Source organism: Oncorhynchus nerka, linkage group LG4 (assembly GCF_034236695.1).
Source record: "Oncorhynchus nerka isolate Pitt River linkage group LG4, Oner_Uvic_2.0, whole genome shotgun sequence".
Taxonomy (NCBI): domain Eukaryota; kingdom Metazoa; phylum Chordata; class Actinopteri; order Salmoniformes; family Salmonidae; genus Oncorhynchus; species Oncorhynchus nerka.
The window spans coordinates 60,426,784-60,448,395 of NC_088399.1; the positions used below are offsets into that span (position 1 = coordinate 60,426,784).

General features: G+C 44.0%; 1 long non-coding RNA gene across 1 annotated transcript; it reads right to left on the bottom strand.

Annotated features, from left to right (window-relative positions):
• Positions 1-18,706: 18,706 nt before the first annotated feature.
• On the bottom strand, positions 18,707-20,866 carry LOC135571303 (uncharacterized). The gene is made up of 2 exons (XR_010463714.1): positions 20,539-20,866; positions 18,707-20,088 (listed from the first exon to the last, which is right to left on the bottom strand). It is a non-coding gene; the product is annotated as an uncharacterized LOC135571303 (long non-coding RNA).
• Between the last annotated feature and the right edge of the window lie 746 nt (positions 20,867-21,612).

Here is a 21,612-nt window from a genome sequence, read left to right on the forward strand (position 1 = left end):
CAATCACAACTACGCTAAACAACAGTATACAAGGCATATTGACATTAGAGAGAGACATAAAGCAAGGCATAAAGTAATCACAGGTGATGATTGGGAGAGCTAGCTAAGACAACAACGGGTAAGACAACAACAGCTAATCAGCTAAGACAACAACAACAGGTAAAATGACAATGAATGGGCAGAGAGGGTCAGTTAGAGGCTGGGGCCGACAGATAAACAAAATAAACAAAAATGGAGTACCGTGATTAATTAACAGTCCAGCAGGCATCAGCTATGTAGCCAGGTGATCATAGGGTCCAGTGAACAGCAATAGATTAAACAGGGAAGCAGTTAGGTAGTCGTTACTACGCTAGCAAGCGGGAGACACGGCATTCATAAAGTTAGCAGGCGGGGCTAGCAGAAGCGTCTTCACCGACGACTGACAAAGGCCGGTTGAGGGCACATCGGATGGAATTACTTTGGCAGACCAGTCGTGATGGATCGGTGGAGATCCGTGTCGACAAAGGGTCCAGGCCAATTGGCAAAAGAGGTGTTGTAGCTGGAGTTTGCTAGCTGGGAGATGCGCCTGGCTCGAGGCTAACTGGTGATAGCCACTCGGTAGCAGCTAGCTTGTTGTGATGATCCGATGCAAAAGTCCAGAGCTTATGGCAGGAATCCGGTGATGTAGTGGCTTATAGTCGTGTTAGTGAAGAGTCCGAGAGGCATCAGTTGTGTAGCCGAATGATCATAGGGTCCACTGAGCAGGCCAGGAGATGGGCCTGGCTCAAGGCTAGCTTCGGGGATGGACCACTTGGTAGCAGCTAGCTAGCTGCGATGATCTGGAGTAATGGTCCAGAGCTTATGGCAGGAATCTGGTGATGTAGTGGAGAAAAGCAGTCCGATATGCTCAGGGTTAATATCGGGCTGTGCAAACTGGCGGGTATTATCCAGGCTAAAAGCGGCTGGTGTCTGAGCTAAAGGTTAATGCCGCTAGCAGTGGCCAACAATGACTAAATAGCTAGTAGATAATTAGCTGGTTAGCATCTGATGGCTAGCTTCTGATGGAGGTTCTAGCTATAAGGTCTAAAAGTAGCAGATCTGTATCACATTGGGTGAGGCGGGTTTCCGGAAGGTATATTTAATTTTTAAAAATTGAAGAGATTGAAATATATTGAAATAATAAATAAATTTAAAAAATACAATTTACACGGGACAATGACAGAACATGTCTGCACTGCTACGCCATCTTGGACATGGGCCATGGCTACATGGAACTCTATTCCACATCAAGTAACAGATAAAAAAACACGTTATGGATATAGTACCGTAGATATGTGGTAGTGGTGGAGTAGGGGCCTGAGGGCACACAGTGTGTTGTGAAATCTGTAAATGTATTGTAATGTTTTTAAAATAGTATAAATTGCCTTAATTTAGCTGGACCCCAGGAAGAGTAGCTGCTGCCTTGGGGATCCATAATAAATCCCAAAATATCCTGGGACGGCAGAATTCTCTCTCTGTTCCAGTCATTCTGAAATGCAGTCATATTCTATGACACTGGCAATAATACAATACGGCTGACTTTGTGAGCTATTGAGAATGAGATACTTTATGAGTGGCACCAGATAGGAGCGTCATCTACATTGAAAATGTAGTACAGGTGCTCAGAAGTGACATCTCTCTTCTCCCTGCTGTCAATCTCGCCCTCACCACATGACACTCCTCCACTTCCCCCACTCTTTCATCCTCCTGTAACCCGGCTCTCCACCTCTCCTCCAGATGCCTGGAATGAGGCGAGACATATGGAGAGGAGTCTTGTTTACATTCTCTCCGGGATGTCTACCTGCTGCTCTGATAGCAGCCCAGTCTGGTCACCTCTTCATGTGTATTACTCCACCTGTCAGTCAATGCCCTCCATGTTCCCTCTTCATTATTCTCAATACCCTGCTGCTCTGACAGGCAGGGGGAAAATTGCCAGTGAAGATAGAAACCAGCCGCAGTGTTTGTGTGTGTCTGTCTGCATTTGTGTATGTATGCATCTGCATGCCTGCATTTGAGCATGTGTGTGGGTGTGCATGTGTGTGCGTGTGTGTGTGTGTGTTCGCAAGTGAGTCGGCCAGTGTGTGTTAATCAGGAGCTATAATGTTATGTCCATGGAAATAAATCAGCTCCTCTTTGACATTGTAGCAGGCACAGAGTGTTCTGCTACAATGCAACAAGAGACTGGCTGATGGAAAGCCTGGAAGCCATTTGTAGCTCTCTGAGAGAGAGAACATATGCTTTTCCTATATGCAGTGGTGTGAAAAAAGTACCCAATTGTCAATGACTCAAGTAAAAGTGAAAGTCCCCCAGTAAAACATTGCTTGAGTACATTTCTTCAAGTATTTGATTTTATATATACTTAAGTTCCAAAAGTAAATGTAATTGCTCAAATATACTTAAGTATCAAAATAAAAGTTAAAGTAAAAATAATTTCAAATTGCTCATATTGAGCAAACCAGAAGGCACAATTTTCTTGTTTTTTAAAATGTATTTACGGATCGCCAACACATCATTTACAAACGAAGCATTTGTGTTTTGTGAAATCCTCCAGATCAGAGGCAGTAGAAATGACCAGGGATGTTCCCTTGATACGTGTGTGAATTTGACCATTTTCCTGTCCTTCTAAGCATTCAAAATGTAACGAGTACTTTTGGGTGTCAGGGAAAATGTTTGGAGTAAAAAGTACATTATATTCTTGGGGAATGTAGTGAAGTTGTAAAAAATGTAAATAGTCAAGTTACGTACCGATACCCCAAAAAACAACTTAAGTGATGCTTATATGCATATGAGCATGTGCCTCAGATGTCTTGCTGAAGGTCTCAAGCAGATTATAATATGATCAGATATATGACATATTATGGTGTATAATTATTACATATGTCTTCAGCACTATCTCTGAGACAGTAAATTAATATGAATGCCCATCCTATTAAATGATGCTGGCTTTAGAAGAAGTCTTCCTTTCTGAAGTATCAGATCCTTCTTTGAAAGCCGAGGAAGACTCACAAACACAAGTAAAAAATATATATATAGTGTTTTGCTGCCAAGGCAAATTCGAACGTTCCAGAATCTGTACCCCTTTTGCGAGTTCAAACTGAAGTCAGGGTGATTTAATTAATAGCTGAAGTAATTAAATTATGAAGCTGTTTTAAAAATAAAAGTCCTACACAATCCTCAGGGCTTGGATCGGAGTGTTTGAACACAAATTCCCCCGCAGACCGAGGCCCAGATAGAGCGGGCGTCTCGCTGGACGGAAAGGCGGCGAGCAATCGTTTCACAAAGTATCAATGTGCTAGTTTAGGACTCTTCTGAGAGTCAGGACCAAAGGAGCCAGTCAAGTTTTTAAGAAGTTTTGCTGTGGAGTTGAGCCGTGGGATCAGCATCTTATCATTGCCAATGGCTAATGTGCCTCCGCAGGGAGGAAGTGTTCCTCTTCTTTCCTTTCATCTATTGTCAAGTTTGTGTGGTGTAGACCTGGATTCAGATAGTGTTTGATTGAGTCTAGGAGATGAGCAAGGTTTACTCTTACTCAATTCCAATTGAAGTCTGAAGCTGGAATTCCACTGCAAAAAAAAAATGTGCATACATTTTCAATGAATTCTCAATAAACCGAATGGAAAAGCCATGTATTTAAAAAGCTTTTAATTTGATCCCCTCAAAAAATGTATTTTGTGACTTTCTTATGCATTAACCGCAACCCTGACTTGTGGGTGTCACACTGGTATAAAAGATTTGGAGGCAGGCGCAGGAATACAGCATAGGGGTTTTTAATACACCCAAAACAAACACGTATACAAAAACACTGGGATGTACCCAAACAAAAGAGCTGGGGTAAACCTTGTTGAACGACACAGGACGATACCCGTTATACACAATATATAAAGCACGCAGCATAACAGCGCGGACATAGCAACAATAACCGACAAAGACAGATGGAACAGAGGTGGCAGGTAGCCTAGTGGTTAGAGCGTTAGACTAGTAACGAAAGGTAATGAATCCTGCTCAGTGAAGCCTAGAAAGCAAGTGACGTAGACCTCTGGAACAGAATTAGCATCAGTACTGGGGGATCGGTGACAGTACCCCCTGACGCGCTGCAGCGAGACGACACCGGCCTTGGGGATGACCACAGGGGTGCGGGACGGTCTGGGCGCTGAGGGTGAAACTCCCTGGTCAGCGAAGCATCTAGGATATCCACCTCAGGAACCCAGCACCAGTCCTCTGGGCCGTACCCCTCCAAGTTGATGAGGTACTGGAGAAGCCAGGTATGCCTCCCCCCAACACCTTGAATCCAGGACCGCCCGGACCAAGTACGCCAGACCTCCCTCGATGTCCAGAGGAGGAGACGGGGCCTCACTGATTCCAGTCTCAGCGAGGGGACCAGGCAACACTGGCCTGAGAAGAGACACGTGAAAGATTGGTTATTACGGTATGTTACCTCATTATCCGTCCTCAGGACTTTAAACGGCCCCACAAACCGCGGGTTCAGCTTCCGGCGGGGCATGTTCTGAGTGGAGAGCCAGACTAGGTCGCCGGTGAAGAAAATGGGTGCCTCACTGCGGTGGTGGTTGGCATGATCCTTGTGCTGATGCGCGGCCAAAACCACTCGTCCACTGCAGGAGCCTCGGTCTTGCTCGGATGCCAAGGTGCCAGGGCCGGCTGATACCCCAACACACACACCGGAAAGGAGTGAGGTCAGTGGCGGAGGGAATTCTGTGCGGACTCCGCCAAAGGTAGAATATCCAGCCGATCCTGACAGCAACACTGCAGGAACCTGCCCACCTCATGTTTGAACCTCTCCGTTTGCTTGAGGCTGATACCCAGAGGTGAGACTGACCGTGAACCCCAAGTGTTCAATGAACGCCTTCCGTACAGTGAGGTGAACTGAGGGCCACGATCTGACACAATATCCTCCGGGATCCCATAGTGCTGGAAGACGTGCGTAAAAAGAGCCTCCGTGGTTTGCGTGGCCGACGGATGCCCAGGCAGAGGAAGGAGGCGACAAGGTTTGGAAAACCGGTCCACAGCAATGAGAATGGTGGTGTTCTCCTGGGAGGGGGGAAGGTCAGTGACTAAGTCCACCGAGAGGTGAGACCAGAGTCATTGTGGAACCAGCAGGGGAAGGAGCTTTCCATAAGCGAGGTGTCTGGGTGTCTTAGACTGAGCACAGATCGAGCAGGAAGAGACGGAAACCGTCTATAGCCAAGGTGGGCCACCAGTACTTCTCCGTTAGGCAGGCGATGGTATGGCCTATTCCATGATGACCCGACACAGGCGGCGTGTGCGCCCAGGAAAGGAGGCGGTCCCTCACACCTGTGGGCATGTAGGCATGGTTCTCCGGGCACTGTGCAGGTGCGGGTTCCGGACGCAGGGCCTGCCGTATGTCGGCGTCCATGTCCCATACCACTGGCGTGATGATGCGGAACGGAGGGATGATGGGGGTCACCTCTCCCTGCCTCTCCTCTGCGTCATAGAGGCAAGACAGGGCATCCTTCTTCACATTCTTCGAGCCTGGCCTATAGGAAATCGTGAATTGGAACCTGGTGAAGAATAGAGCCCACCTGGCCTGTCTCGGGTTTAGACACTTCGCTGCCCTGATGTACTCCAGGTTGCGGTGGTCCGTCCACACCAGGAAGGGTGCTTGGACCCCCCAGCCAGTGCCTCCACACCTTCAGAGCCTTCTTGACCGTCAAGAGTTCCCGGTGCCCTATCTCGTAGTTCCTCTGGGTGGGGCTCAGCTGCTTAGAGTAGAAAGCGCAGGCATCAGCTTTGGAGGGGTTCCGATGCGCTGGGACAGCACTGCCCCGACTCCACTGGGGACCTCCTTTTAGCAGGGGCAAAGGCGAGACCACTGTGCTGAAGCCAACGGATGAACCTCCGGAAATAGTTGGCGAAGCCCAGGAATCGCTGGACTGCTTTCATAAAGTTGGGGATGGGCCACGACCGGACTTCGCTGACACGTTACTCCTCCATCTCCACTCCCTCTGCCCAAAAATGACACAGACTGCTGGAAAAACAAACATTTCTCCTGGTTAACATATTGATCATATACCAACAGTCTTCTCAGCACAGACCTGACTAACGAGACATGCTGGACGTGGTCAGCAGATTAGATCAAAATGTTGTCTATATAGACCACTACACCCAATCTAAGCATGTCCCGAAACATTTAATTGATGAAGGCCTGGAAGACTGAAGGAGCATTAGACCGGTCAAAGGATATTACAAGTTACTCATAATGACCCGTGGCTGTAGAAAAAGCAGTCTTCAATTCATCGCCTGCATGAATGTGCACCAGATTGTAGGCGCTCTTCAAGTCCAGCTTCTGGAAGTACCTCACCCCGTGCATTTGTTCGATGAGGGTTGGGATGAGGGGTAAAGGATAGCTGAACTTGACAGTAGCCTGGTTCAATGTTCGATAATCAATGCAGGGGCGCAGTCCCCCATCTTTCTTCTTGACAAAAATAAGCTTGAGGAGGCTGGTGACTTAGAGGGGTGGATACAACTCTGCTGGGGACTCTCCTGTACATAGGTCTCCATGGCCTCTGTCTCAGCATAGGAGAGGAGACATGTCCTCTTGGGAGGGCTGAGTCAGACAACAGGTCAATGGCACAGTCTCGCAATGGGGAGGCAGGCGTGTAGCCTGGGTCTTTGAGAAAACCCGGTGCAGATCCTAGTACTCTTTCCACCGTAGTGGTGTTGACAGAGCAGTCTCCTCTCAGACCAGGAAATAACCGGCTTATGCAAACTTAACCAGGGGACACCTAAAACAATGGGGTGCGTGGGGGTATCTATAATCAAGAAAGTGATCTGTTCTGAATGAGTGTCATGGTTCAGCAAAGAAACAGTAATGTGATATATGAGCCCTGTCCCTATTGGACAATTATCCAGGGCTCTAACTGGAATGTGTGACTGTAGGGGAACCAAAGGAATGCGTAATGCAGTGGCCAGTGCGCTATCTAAGAGATTCCCAGCAGCTCTGGAATCAATCAGATCTAACGGGAGTGAAGGGCTAGGGTACTCAGGGAATTTAACGGGAAAACACACTGGTTGATTTGACAGACAAGGAGAGGAGACTATGTCTTCTACCTGGGTTTGCGCAGGAGAATTCCCTGGCTTGTCACCTCCTCACCTCCTAGTGGATAGAGAGCAGGTCGGGGAGAAATTTCTCCACAATAGAAGCATAGGTCCAGATTCCTCCTTCTCCTATGCTCTGCCTCGGCAAACGTGCCGATCCTACCTCCATCGGATCTGGCCATGGAGCAGGGGTAGCCATGGACTCTGAATTCTGCACAGGTCTTCTTCGGGGCTGCAGGAGGTTGTCCAATCGGATTGTCATGCTGATGAGCTGGTCGAATGACAGGTTGTCATCACGACAGGCTAACTCCAGCTGTACCTCATCCCGCAGTCTGCTGCAGAAAACGGTGACCAGAGCCAACTCGTTCCATCCGGTGGAGGCCGCAATGGTCTGGAACTCCAGGGCGAACTCCGAGGTGGTCCTAGATCCCTGGCGTAGTCGGAGTAGACGCTCACCCTCCTCTCGGTCCTCCACAGGATGATCCAACACCGAGCGGAAGAGGAAGGTGAAGCGCTCGTAGGACTCGACCTCTGGTCCGCACGTCTCCTAGACAGCCCAGGCACCCCAGTCCAGAGCCCGTCCGGTCAGTGCCAAGATGACAGTGGCAACCATGTCTCTTCCGGAAACAGCCTGGGCGCTGCAAGCAAGGTACAGGTCTAATTGTAGAGGGAACCCCTTGCATCTTGCTGGTGAGCCGTCGAAGCGCTCCAGGAGGGACAGGGGTATTCCACGGACCGGCTTCGATGGAACAGAGGTAGTTTGTGGTGTGGGAGTTGGTACCGGAATCGGTGCTGGAGACCGGAGGGACTGCGTACTCCCCTCCAAGCGCAGGATGGTTGTCAGCACACTGTTCATGGTGATACGGAGTCTGGAGAGACAGTCCTCGCGGTGTCCTTACAATGGTCGCCAGCTCGGTCTTTCCTGCTGTCTCCGTTTTGCGGGTCGGTTATTCTGTCACGCTAGTATAAAAGATTTGGAGACAGGCACAGGAATATACAATAGGGGTTGTTTATACACCCAAAACAAACACATATACAAAACACTGGGCTGTACCCAAACAAAAGAGTGAGGGTAAACCTCGTTGAATGACATGGGACGATACCCGTAATACACAATATATAAAGCCCACAGCATAACAGCTGCACCAACTTATAGGTACTCACACCACCAACAGACATGGGAACAATAACCGACAGAGGGAACAGAGGGCACATATATAACATACTAATCAGGGGAAATGGGAACCAGGTGTGTGTAATCAGACAAGACAGTTCGGGGTTGATGATAATGAATCCTGTTCAGTGAAGCCTAGAAAGCCGGTGACGTAAACCTCCAGAACCGGTGAACAGTATGAGCATCAGTACTAGGGAGATCTGTGACAGTGGGAACATTCATTTAATCTGTTTTTAACCGTAATCTTAGCAGGAATAAGTTCATTGGCTAATATGGCCATAGTTTGGCTAATGTGACTGGGGGAATATGTTATTCTTCTCTTTTACCGTTTCATCCATTGTCAAGTCATGTGTCATTATTAGGGTTGCAAAATTCCGAGAACTTTCCCCGGTTGGAGGATTCTGCACAGGTTTCCCCTATGAGGACCAACCGAAGAACCCCATTATGGTTCTACTTACCAGCTTGTTTTCTAAGAGTGTATAGGCATTTATTTGAACCTTCTTCTGACCAGGAATGTCACATTGAGATTTAAGTATCTGCTCCGCGACAAGACAAGTGAGGTGTTAGTAAAGGAAGAGTCCGTCATATGATTTGACACGTCAGTGAGTGACTGTTTATGTGTGTGTGTGCGTGTGTGTGTGTGTGTGTGTGTGTGTGTTTCATGTTCCTCCAGAGGTAAGGGCATGGGAATCGATCTTGAGGCGCCATTGATGCCTGATTGATTGCGCCTCTGTGATTTATTAGCCATGTCAGGGAACGGGAGAGGGGGAAAGCTCTTTGTCCGTGTGTCTTCAGCAGCACTGTTGTTTTTCATTCTGCCTGGTTTTGCCCTCCAGTCACACTTTAGATCTCACTGCCTGGATACCAAGTCAACCCTGTAGCAACAGGGAGATGTTAGACAATGTTCACTCACGCTACAGTGATAGTTCAATAGCTCACTATTCTTAGATTTCAATAAGGCACCCTGGAAATGTACTGAATGAGAGAGAGAGAGAGAGAGAGAGAGAGAGAGAGAGAGAGAGAGAGAGAGAGAGAGAGAGAGAGAGAGAGAGATTTCAGTTCCCACATTATTGCAATTACTGTGTAGGATGGAAGATCAAAACAGATTTGAGTAACTCAGTTAGGTTCGAGAAAGAGGGTTTTGAAGTAATCCCTCTGAACAATATTCTGACTCATAGTCTGAAAGAACTGGTAACTGTATTAACTGATCTCGCTGTAAAGCTAGTGTGTACATGTGGGCAAGGTGTGGATATAGTGTCTGAAATACATAACACACTCATTTGAATGGTCTAATCCATTTTCAGCATGCTATTCCTGATTTAGTTTTCCAATATTTCCGCCTATTGAAGAGGTGCCATGAATCATACCACCCTGTTCCCTGAATCATCCATTTTCCAGTCAGACTCAGAAATAATCGCTCTCTTTTTTTTCCAAAACTATCATCTTCACTTCACTACCCAATGAGTCACGGTTTTACACTTTGCTGGGTTGGAAATCTGGGGATTAGTCTGTCCTTTTTTCTCAGGTGCTTCTCAATACAATGTAATATACCTGAGAACATTGTACATATTACCCATACTAAACAGCTCCTCAATCCAGTGTGTCTGAAGGGTCGCTCTAAGACACCTCACTTCAGATAGGCAGTGGACTGAGAAAGAAAAAAAAGGGGGTAGAGAGAGGCAGAAAGAGAGAGAGAGACAAGAGAGAAAGAAAGCTAGAGAGAGAGAGAGGCAGGCAGGAGGAATCTTATCTTCCTCTTCTCTCTCACCTGTCAGCCTGTGTTGACAGAACTGTGAGATGTTATTGTGACAAAGCCCAGCTGGGTGGTTTTTTCTGTCTTTCTCTCTCTGTCTCTCGTCTGTCTCAAACCCTCGCAACAAAAAAAAAACACACAGAAACACTCCTGTGTTTTATTACAAAACAACAAAAAATGCCAATAGCGGTTACGCGCTCACACCAATGGAGCAGTTTGTAATGCGTCCCAGACTTGGTTTTTGTTGATCTTTTTATTGATTGAAATGATTGTGAGTCGCTTTGCCGGCTCACGTACTGTAGCTGTTAATGATGATAATCATTAGTTGCCATTCAGCTCTCTCAGCATCCCAGTGCCACCAGATGTATTTTAGCTGTGTGTTTGAGTGTGTGTGAGTGAGAGGAAGCGAGCGTGTGTGAAATGGAGGGAGTGGAGTGTGTGTTGATGAACAGTATTTGATGTGAAATAGGGCGGTGAGTGAGGCCCAGTGATGTCAGCAGGGGGGCCCGAGGCAGTTTCCATGGGGACTTAGAAGAGCAGCATCCACAAATGACACACACACACACAGACAAACACACACACACACACACACACATATACATGTACACACAGTTTCATTTCCACGATTATTGTACTGTAACAGAATTCTGTGCCTGAGAAACAGATACACCAACACCCTCTTATACAACCTTCCAAATTATAAATTGAAAGAGAATGATTGAAAGATAAAGAGATACCCATAATCCCCAAAACACCAAACTCCCTTTCTTCTCCACCGTGATGGAGTGAAACAGTCAGAGACCCGGAGAGAGACTCCCGCTGTCTGCCTCTCTCCCCTGGTTAACCTGTTTGTTTGTTTCCTTTGGTAGTTGAGATGCTGTGATTAAACAGACTAGCTAATGCCCTGGTAGACATCACTCCACCCCCTTTCTCAGGTGTGGAGACTGGAGCCCAGACTTCAGGAGAAGGTTCCGTCTCATGCTCGCTCGCTCTCTGCTCCCAAACCACTAGAAGGTGAGGAGGTGTGTGTGTGTGTGCGTGTGTGTGTGTGTGTGTGTGTGTGTGTGTGTGTGTGTGCGTGCGTGCGTGCGCGCGTGTGCGTGTGTGGACAGAGCTGCAGTTCTGTAACCAACCTATAGAGGTTGCCCTTCTACAGTACATTAGTACAGTGTCAGGTGTCACTGACCACACTCATGATAGCAGACGTTAATGACACACACACACACACACACGCGCGCACATGCACACAGTACAGTACATGAACAGAGAAACAGTGATTGGCATGGAGAGAGACTAGCAGATCAGTCTGAGAATATTTGCCCCTCAAAATTGCTTTCTAGTTCAAATGTGTGGTCTGAGTTAATGAACGAGTAATGCAGGACCATACGTGCTCGCTGTGTGAGAGATGATATCACTCCACGTTCATATGCCGGCGGACTAAAACTCACGAACACGCACGTACGTACGCACACACACACAAACACACATAGCTACATATTTCAGACATGCCTCAGTGCATGTAACTGGTCATCAAAGAAGAGGTTGCAGTTAAATGCCTAGAATTTTATCCACAAGATACACAAAGAGAGTTTATCAAAAAATTACTGAACAATGACAACTACAAAGGCATGTCCACCTCTTCCTTCTCAGTAAATTTACAGAATCCAAATCTCCCAGGCTAGGTCATGGTGTTTATAGTATTTTATTCCAGATAGCTCAATAGGGCCAAGCACCTTAATGGCACTAATAGATGCCGGCTGTAATTTGTACTGGGAGTAAATCAGTGTGAGCAGAGAAACTCTGCTCATGGGATGAATCACCTAATCATGCAGCTACAGTAATGAGCCATTTTCCCCTTTAACAAATGACCCCCATGCACTACATAAATATCATCTTACCCACACAGATGACACAGACTCTTTATCTCCTGCTGCCTAGGCTAGGAGAGATGAGGGGAGAGGAAAGTTGCTTAGCTCCTTTTTCTGTAGAAGGCTTGGTTGGACGCTGTGTGTCAGTGGACCATATTCTTCAGCAAATTTCATGAAAATACAAAGAATGAAACATGGAAAAAGTTATCCTTTTTAGATAAAACTATACTAAATACATTCATGTCACCAAATAATTGATTAAAACACACTGTTTTGCAATGAAGGTCTACAGCAGCCTCAACAGCGCTCTGTAGGGTAGCACCATGGTGTAGCCGGAGGACAGTTAGCTTCCGTCCTCCTCTGGGTACATTGACTTCAATACAAAACCTAGGAGGCTCTTGGTTTCACCCCCTTCCATAGACTTGCAGAGTAATTATGACAACTTCCAGAGGATGTCCTCCAACCTATCAGAGCTCTTGCAGCATGAATTGACATGTTGTCCACCCAATCAAAGGATCAGAGAATTAATCTAGCTGTAACCCTCTCACCAGGCTCGAATTTGACTCTCGCGATATTACCTTACATAGAATATCTCAACCGCATGTTAGGTGAGAAGGACAACTCCAATAAGAACCCCTATTGTAAACTATCTAGGGTGATGACAATTAGGGTATTAACTTCAGATTTAAATGATTATAGGTTTCTGTTATTGTATCAAGATAGGCTATCCCATGCATTAAATGAAATTGAAACAGTAAATGTCTCCACCAAGGCAACATACATAAGGTTCAATATGTGTATTATTACATTTTCAAAGCACAACATCCTTGCTTCAGGGCCTGAGCTACAGGCAGTTAGATATGGGTATGTCATTTAGGTGAAAATTGAAAAAAAATGGGGGCTATCCCTAATAAGATTTATTAAGAACACATTCTGATTTACAATGATGACCTAGGAACAGTGGGTTAACTGCCTTGTTCAAGTGCAGAGTGACAGATTTTTACCTTGTAAGCTATGGGGTTTGATCTAGCAACCTTTCGGTAACTGGCCCAACGCTCTAACCACTAGGCTACCTGCCAGCTATCTTCCTCCCTATGTTAGCTAGCTTGCTCTGACTATCCAACACAACACTGGAACTCTTCCAACCTAAGGTATTATTTTGGTTTTATTCATTTATTGCCACCGGGGCCCGCCGGTGTAACTGCTTACTGTGACTATACAATGTAACGTTACTGCATGATTGTAATGGATTTAGTTAATATAACTCATTAGTTCTATTAGCTATGTTGACTGGGACGTTACTTTAGCTAATATGGGGGACAACAATGTAGGCTGTGTGTAGCGGTTATGATATGGTTTGGCTTGGGAAGTGTTTTCCCGCCTGGTCACGTACAGCTGATGTGTTGTTCATTGTCCACAAACGAAGGGAAAAGGTGAGAGGGAAATACATGAAAGTGAACTGTGTATATGTGTGATCAGGGGTGTATTCATTCCACTGATTCTTTTAAAAAGCGTTTCTTACACGGAAGCAAACGAAACAGGGATAAAAATACCTGAATTTGTCCAATAGAAACTCTCGTTTTGCAACTGTTGGACTTATGATTACACCCTAGATAAGCTAGATGCAGGCAAGAGTGTGCAAAGGCGGTATTGAATGTGTCACTGTCTGTCATCTCAAATGTTTCTCCCGACCTGTGTGCACCTATAGTACATTGTAAACTTTTATTAATAGGCTAGCTAGGTTGTAGCAACCTCATGATGGGTATAGGTAAAAATTTGAGTATCATGTAGTAGCCTAAACCTATCGATGTTACTTTGAACTATGTGAATGGAATATGAATGACAGTTATCCGACATGCTGTAATAGAAATAAAGCCATGCTCATGAAAAAAAATTGTCCTCCCTCATCTTAAACGGCACTGACCGCCACTGGTCTGTGTGTGTGTGTGTTGGAGAGAGATGAAGGATCCTGTACTGGATGTTGCACTCTGAGTGTGTTCTCAACCCTGTCCTCAGGAGAGTTCATGCCGTCTTGTTGCCTCTTTTTCACCAGGCCCTCAGGATGGGACACGCCTCATTATTCACCATGCTATTATCAAACCACTGCGGAATGTTGTCAATGTTGTCAATTGACTCATTCTCTCATTTCCCACGAACGTGCTCTTCACGTTGTGAAGCCGTTGTGGGCATCATCATCCACGGGCGATGTCGAGGTGGTGATGATCACTCCACGGAGATGATGTCAGCCTTTCATCACGGATCGGATCCGTCATGAAGGTGTCTGCTGACTCAAGGCCGCAGGGCCACTTGAGGAACGAGGGAGCGAGAAAGAGGGAGAGATGAAAACCCCTTCGCACTTTTAGGGCAGATGTAGTGTTTATAGCCCAGGGCTAAAAAAGATACAGAGCTCCTGAGGCGGTGTGTAAGCAGTGAGAGTGTGATAGGGATGAGTGGAGGGATGGGGTCTCCGGGCTGCCACCTTGTTCACTGCTTTGACCCAGCGGAGCAGAAGAGAGATGCTAACACCTAATGTTGCTAATGTAGTGAAACTGCTCTGAGGCCTGGAGAAGCATGTTAGGGCTTTAAGGCCACAAGTATGTGTAGCATATTGTTCTCTATTGTGGTAGACTGATAGATTGGGTTAGGGGTGGACTTAGTGATTTGGAGGCCCCAGGCAAAGGCCAGTCTGTACCCCACATACTGTATACAATTAACCATAAGGTCCCTCAGTCGAGCAGTGAAACAACCACAAAGACTAGGGAGGTTTTCCAATGCCTCGTAAAGAAGGCTACCTATTGGTAGATGGGCAAAAATAAAAAAGCAGACATTGATTATCCCTTTGCGCATGGTGAAGTTATTAATTACACACTGGATGGTGTATCAATACACCCAGTCACTATAAAGATACAGGCGTCTTTCCTAACTCATTTGCCGTAGAGAAAGGCTGACTTTAAAACAGTTACAGCTTAATGGCTGTGACAGGAGAACACTGAGGATGGATCTACAACATTGTAGTTACTCCACAATGCTAACCTACATGACAGGGTGAAAAGAAACAGAGGCCTGTACAGAATAACAATATTCCAAAACATGTATCCTGTTTACAGTAAGGCACTAAAGTAAAACTGCATCATGTTTTGCATCATGTTTTGGATATAGTCATCAGCAAAGACTAGGGAGCTTTTGGGGGATAAAAATAAACAGAATAGTGATTAGCACAGGCAAAATCCTAGAGAAAAACTTGGTTCAGTCTGCTTTTGGAACAGCCACTGGGAGACAAATTCACCTTTCAGCAGGAAAATAACCTAAAACACAAGGCCAATATACACAGGAGTTGCTTACCAAGATGACATTGAATGTTCCTGAGAGGCCTAGTTACAGTTTTCACTTAAATCGTCTTGAAAATCTATGGCAAGACTTGAAAATGGCTGTGTATCAACGATAAACAACCAGCCTGAAGAATTTTTAAATGTACAAATATTGTACAATCCTGGTGTAAAAAGCTCTTAGAAAATTACCCAGAAAGACTCACAGCTGTAATTGCTGTCAAAGGCGATTGTAACAGACTCAGGGGTGTGAATACTTTTGTAAATGAGATATTTCATTTTCAATAAATTCGCTAACATTTTCACTTTGTCATTATGGGATATTGTGTGTAGATCTATTTCATCCATTTTGAATTGAGGCTGTAATACAAAAAAATGGTGTAATAAGTCAATGGGTATGCATACTTTCTGAAGACACTATACATGGACTACACATACATGTCCTCTGCCTCGACGACGATGGCAGTACTATCAGCCGCACCTGTCTTTTTACCCCAAAAATGCCTTAATTTATGACATTTTCCTGTTAAAATGAAATATTCTTTATTTTTATTTTCTCTGCCCCGCTCTGAAAGCGCCTCATTGCTGCAGCTTAATTTTAACGGAAGTCGCTTTTGCAATCATATCGTGTGAAACAATGCACAGGAACTCATTGGGGGCCTCAAGTGGAGAAATTCTAAAAAGTAATTCAAATCTAGTAGTATCATGTTTTTACATTATGCCCAGCTCACGAGGCCCATTGATGATGTGTGGCCTGAGGCAATTAATGGTTAAATCTGCCACGGGCTCTTTAGCTAATACACTCCCAGTACTCCATGTCATGTGCCTTGCCTTGGCAATGACTAGGAGTGGCAAGAAGTGGATCGTTAGCTAAAGAGACTGGTACTCAGTCTCTTTAGCTAGTAGGCTGAGTCTCAGACTGAACTTTATGCGACTCCTCATTTTCTCTGTCACTTCTCGCTCAGATCGATACAGAGTGACAAAGCACTTTGTCAGTCAACCACTCTCTCTTGGTCCTCTTTATCTCAGCCTCACTCTACATCTTTCCCCCCCTCTCTCTTCGCTGTCTCTCCCCCTCTCTTTACCCCTCCTCTCCCGCTCCTATAGTCTCACTTTCTCTCTCTCTCTCCACCACTACCTCTCTATCTCTCCATATGAGATTGGGTATTTTCCTCCCTGAGTGCTTTCAATAACTGGAGTGATTGTAGAGTGTATGGCTGTCCACCCATGTGTGTCCTCAAGTAGCAGCCATCTCGCAGCCTGCCTATTCAAAACAATATTCAACAACAGGGTCATTTCATCATCCTCTCTCTGGTCCAGGGGTCACTAGTGATTTTCTACTTCTCTCTCTTTTGAAACAGTGTTTAAACCCTTTACAATGAAGATCTGTGAAGTTATTTACGATTTTTACGAATTATTTTTGAAAGACAGGGTCCTGAAAAAGGGGCGTTTCTTTTTTTGCTGAGCTTATCTATTTTATATATAATGTAGATGTATAGATGTATGCCCAAGGGAGACCTCTTTCACCATCCCCTGCAGGAATGTCCCATTCACATTGTTTCCAACATTAGGGCTTTTTTTTCTAAAGATTGGCACATGCACTGTAAGTAAACACACAGAGAGCACTGATGCACTGGTCTAGATTGTGCATATGGTGTCTGTCATGTCCTACAGTAGCTGTGAAGGCTGTTCACTGAACAGTTGTAGGGTGTCATTCAGTAGATCATCATGCAGCCATGTGTTTCAATACTCCAGCCAATTAAAGGGTAGGTATCATAAATGTAATCACATGTAACATATGGATTTGCATTAGAATACACATCAAAAGTCCCAATGCAAAGTTACACCTCACTTTTCTATTTTTCAAGTCATTACATAAAACTGATGAGAATTCCGAAGAATGCCGAGGTCATGTTGAATTTATTTTCTTCTGGAATGTAATGTAACATGGAGGACCTGGCAAGCCAGCCTATTCACTATAATGTAAACACCAACAGAAATCACTTCAAATGTATGAACCAAATCGTTTGCACTCATGACTACTGGTTTCAATGACATTTTCAGCCAATTTACAAGCAAATACTTTATGAATGTGTTACAAATCAGCTTGCAAGGTTGCTAGCCAACTAGACTGCTAACGTTTGCCCTACTAGCCGGCAAACTTTAGCCCTACCAGCTTGCTAATGTTACTTTAGCACTGCTTGAGTCAGACAGTTGCTATCAATACCTAGCTTACAGTTACAATAAAGTAAACCACAGTTTTGGAAATACATAATGCCATATAACAAGTTATCAAATAATGTTACCAATATATGCAGTTATCTTAGCCAGCAAGCCTGCTAGCTAGCCTAGCCAGCTAACCAGCCTAGCTAGCCAACCACCATGTCGACACTGCTAAGTAGTAAGCCAGAGAACAACTAGTCTAGCACAGCCAGGAACACACAGAACACAACAACAAAAAAGCCAGCAAATATAAAGTAGAGAGATTGACAGATTGACAGCTGAGTTAGCTAACAAAGAGTCAAGGAGAGGCCTTCAGAGGGAGAGGCTGTTAAACCAGCTGAGGGTTTTTTCAAGGCACTGTATATCAGCTAATCCAATAGCGATATACAGTGCCTTGAAAAAGTATTTGCCCCCTTTCTAATTTTCATATTTTTGAATTCATGGTTCCTTCTATTAAGGCAAGTCGTCCAGGACCTGAAGCAGCAAAGCATCCCCAAACCATTGTCGTGACATGATTTTCATTAACGTGATGACTGTTATTTATTGAATCAACTATGTTTAATTGTCACCCGATTAAATTAATCATGTAACAATTAACTCATTAGGAATTTGGGGCACCACGTGAAAAGTTATTTAATGAGGTACCATCTTCCGAATTAACTCTAGAAGATATATAGATCTCTTATATCAATAACAGCCATTTATAAATCATTACTTCATATGTGACCAGCTCAAATCGGTAATATGTAGAAAAATGTGAAAGTTTTTTTTTTTACATTGGATAAAAGCAGAGACTCTGAGCTACAAAATGGTATATCATACACTGCATTTGAGGAACAATGGGAAGGTAATTCTGCTGTGAAAGTGGATCAACTTGTAAACTCACTTTTGAGAAAGTGCTTTTGAAAGTTTTGGTACATACTGGAGTGCTCTCCTTTGTCTACACTCATTCAGCATCGTTCACACCCTCTTAAGCCAGCCCCACCCATCTCTTTAAGGATTCACATGCGAGGTCATGTGCTAAACAGTGAGTAGTGTAGTAAAGATTAAGACTAAAAGTGGTAAAAGTAGTAGCCTATAATAAGGAACAATTCGTAGTGTCCAGATGTTATATTAGACACTTACCCAGACACACTTTTCTAATTTGATAGGTCATGTGAAATAAATGCTATAATCCCCAGCCACATCCAGTGGTGGAAAAAGTACCACATTGTCATAGAGTAAAAGTATAAATCATTTGAAATTCCTTATATTAAACCAGATGGCACAATTATATTTTTTAAATCTTTTTTTTATTGACAATTGCCAGGGGCACACTCCAACACTCAGACATAATTTACAAGAAGCATTTGTGTTTAGTGATTCGGCCAGATCAGAGGCAGTAGGGATGACCAGGGATGTTCTCTGGATAAGTGTGTGAATTGGACCATTTTCCTGTCAAAAAGTAAGTACTTTTGGGTGTCAGGGAAAATGTATTAAAGTAAAAAGTACATTTTTCTTTACGAATGTAGTGAAGTAAAAGTAGCCAAAAATATAAAATAGTAAAGTAATGTACAGATACCACAAACTACTTAAGTAGTACTTTCAAGTATTTTTACTTAAGTACTTTACAGCACTGCCCAAATACCTTCACACCAGTAAATTAGCATACTTTATATACTGTTACACATGCACTTATCACATAGTAATCTATACATGAGTTGAAACCTAAGTGAGGTGCACATGTACTGTACATAAACAGATGCATGCGCCATATATTTATAAGGGTGGACACTTAATACGGTCACATTATATTGTTGTGGTATGTCACAAAATCATGTTACGACCACACATCAATATTAATTATATATCAATATGTTGCTAAGTGGATGGTCTCTACAGAAGGTGTAAACGTTACAGCCAAATGGTTACTTGCATAGTAACAATATCAGAAATGGAGGGTGTCACTATATATAACATATACAGTATGTGCAAGAACAATGTCAATAATGATATCAGTGATAGACGAGGTAGTTATATGCATACAATCAGGGGTAAAGTGGCTGAGCAGCAGGATAAATAAATTGTAGCAGCAAAGTATGGTGTGTGTGATAGTGCTCATGACTGGTCCGTCCAAACCACGCATTTCTGCCCTGCCCTTGACTTTGGTCCAGGGCATGTGATGTCCATAGCCTCTTCGTCGCTAAACTCCCTGAACTTGTCAAAAATATATTTTGTCTATGGCCAGTCCAGGTGGTGCTTTTACAGGCAGACCATCTATGGGAGGAAAGATGCGCGGCAGCTGAAACCTGGTCCCGACAGTCCGAACGCTCCTTGGTTGACAACACCAGGCTCCAGAGCATTGAAGATGTAAAATAGGGAATAACTAAAAATCTGAAGACATTACAACCCTGCACAACATCAATTCACCTCCAAAGTTTAGATAAGAATAAACTCATACAATGGAAATTATTTTTTACCTGAAGTGCTGGTACTGCTTGATACAGTATGTGGCAGTGGCCTGAAGTACTGAGTCAGGTGTTGTTGCCAGCCATAGCTTTCCACCAGCACTGTACCATCCTCCAGTCCAACCAGCTGTGGGATGGTGACCCCCGTCAAAGTGCTGTCCTTCACAACACCGGCAATCTCAGACAAAGCTAGCTAGCCAGCCATCTAACGTCAGCAATACAAACCAATTGTCATAGCTAGCTAAAGTTAACCAATAGGTTCAATGTTAAAGAAATGGCATTCTGAGAAAACTAAACTAACGTTACACACACTACATACACAAGTTAATGTTAGCTAGCAAGCCGGCCACCTAACCCCAGCTGACGTTAGCCAGCTAACAGCAAGCTTTAACTTGGGGTATTTTGTTTAGACATGTCACATTAACTAGCTAAAATATGAAATATAATCCCAATCCATACAGTAACGTTACTTGCAATACAAACCGATTGTCATAGTAAGCTAAAGTTAACCAAATAACGTTAGGTTCATTGTTAGTTAGAAAGTCAGCCATCGAACTCCAGCTGGCTAGCTAACAGCAAGCTTTAGCTTGCAATTAAAAACAACTTTCTGACAAAATTAGAAACATAATACCTGAATCTGTTGCTGGATTCTTACCTGTATACATGGATGAAAGCTTCACCCCTTTTATAAGACATCCTGTGTTGTTTCCGTTTAGTTTGCACAGCTTGTTTGGCCGGTTATGTTCCACTGATTTCAAAATGTGTTCTTTTCAGAGTGAGAGAGAGTCAGCATGGCACAATCGTCATCCAGAAAGTAGTCCATCATATAACTTTTTCTGACTGACATTTGTAGATAGCTACAAATGTCAAGTTGATAAATTCAGGGAAGCATTGTTATTGAGAGCAGTAGTAACATATTTGCAGTTCTCCATGGCTAAAGTTACAGATAAAAAAAAACTGGAGCAGCTAATTTTATATACACAAGATGCAACACCGCACCAATCCAAACTCATATCTCGGCATGTCCAGCCCACTCATTATCTCAGCCAATCATGGCTAGCGGGACGGTTGCTAACTTTCTCTGAGGCTAAACCAACTAGGCTCCTAATTTAACAATTTTATTCGTATTTACAGATGACATACACGTTTGGTGTTAAGGCACATGTTCGAGAAGGCATTTCTGAAGAAAAAAAAACATTTTGATAAAAAAAACATTTACATTCAAAAGGCTCTCCTGTGAAGTCGTGACTTGCGACATACGCCTAGTTTCCTGAATCGGGTCACATGTCAGTCTCCTTCTGAACGTGGCATAATCCTTGAATCTGCAAGAACCCTAACCTTACTATCATTCCATACACACAAATTGGTTTAATTATTTAGTTACTAACTAACTAAATAATAACACAAAATTCATACACACTTAATACATGAGAAAAACGTATTTAATAGAAACGTAATGCAATAGAAACAGTCCCCTAGTGGACTAAGAACAGCATGACTGCTTGGTTATCAAAAGGGAGGGGTCAGGTTGAGAGAGGGACCGTTCAAAAGTTTGTGGTCACTTAGAAATGTCCTTGTTTTAGAAAGAAAAGCACATTTCTTGTCCTTTAAAATAATATCAAACTGATCAGAAATACAGTGTAGACATTGTTAATGTTGTAAATGACTATTGTAGCTGGAAACGGCTGATTTGTTTATGGAATATCTACATTGGCGTACAGAGGCCCAT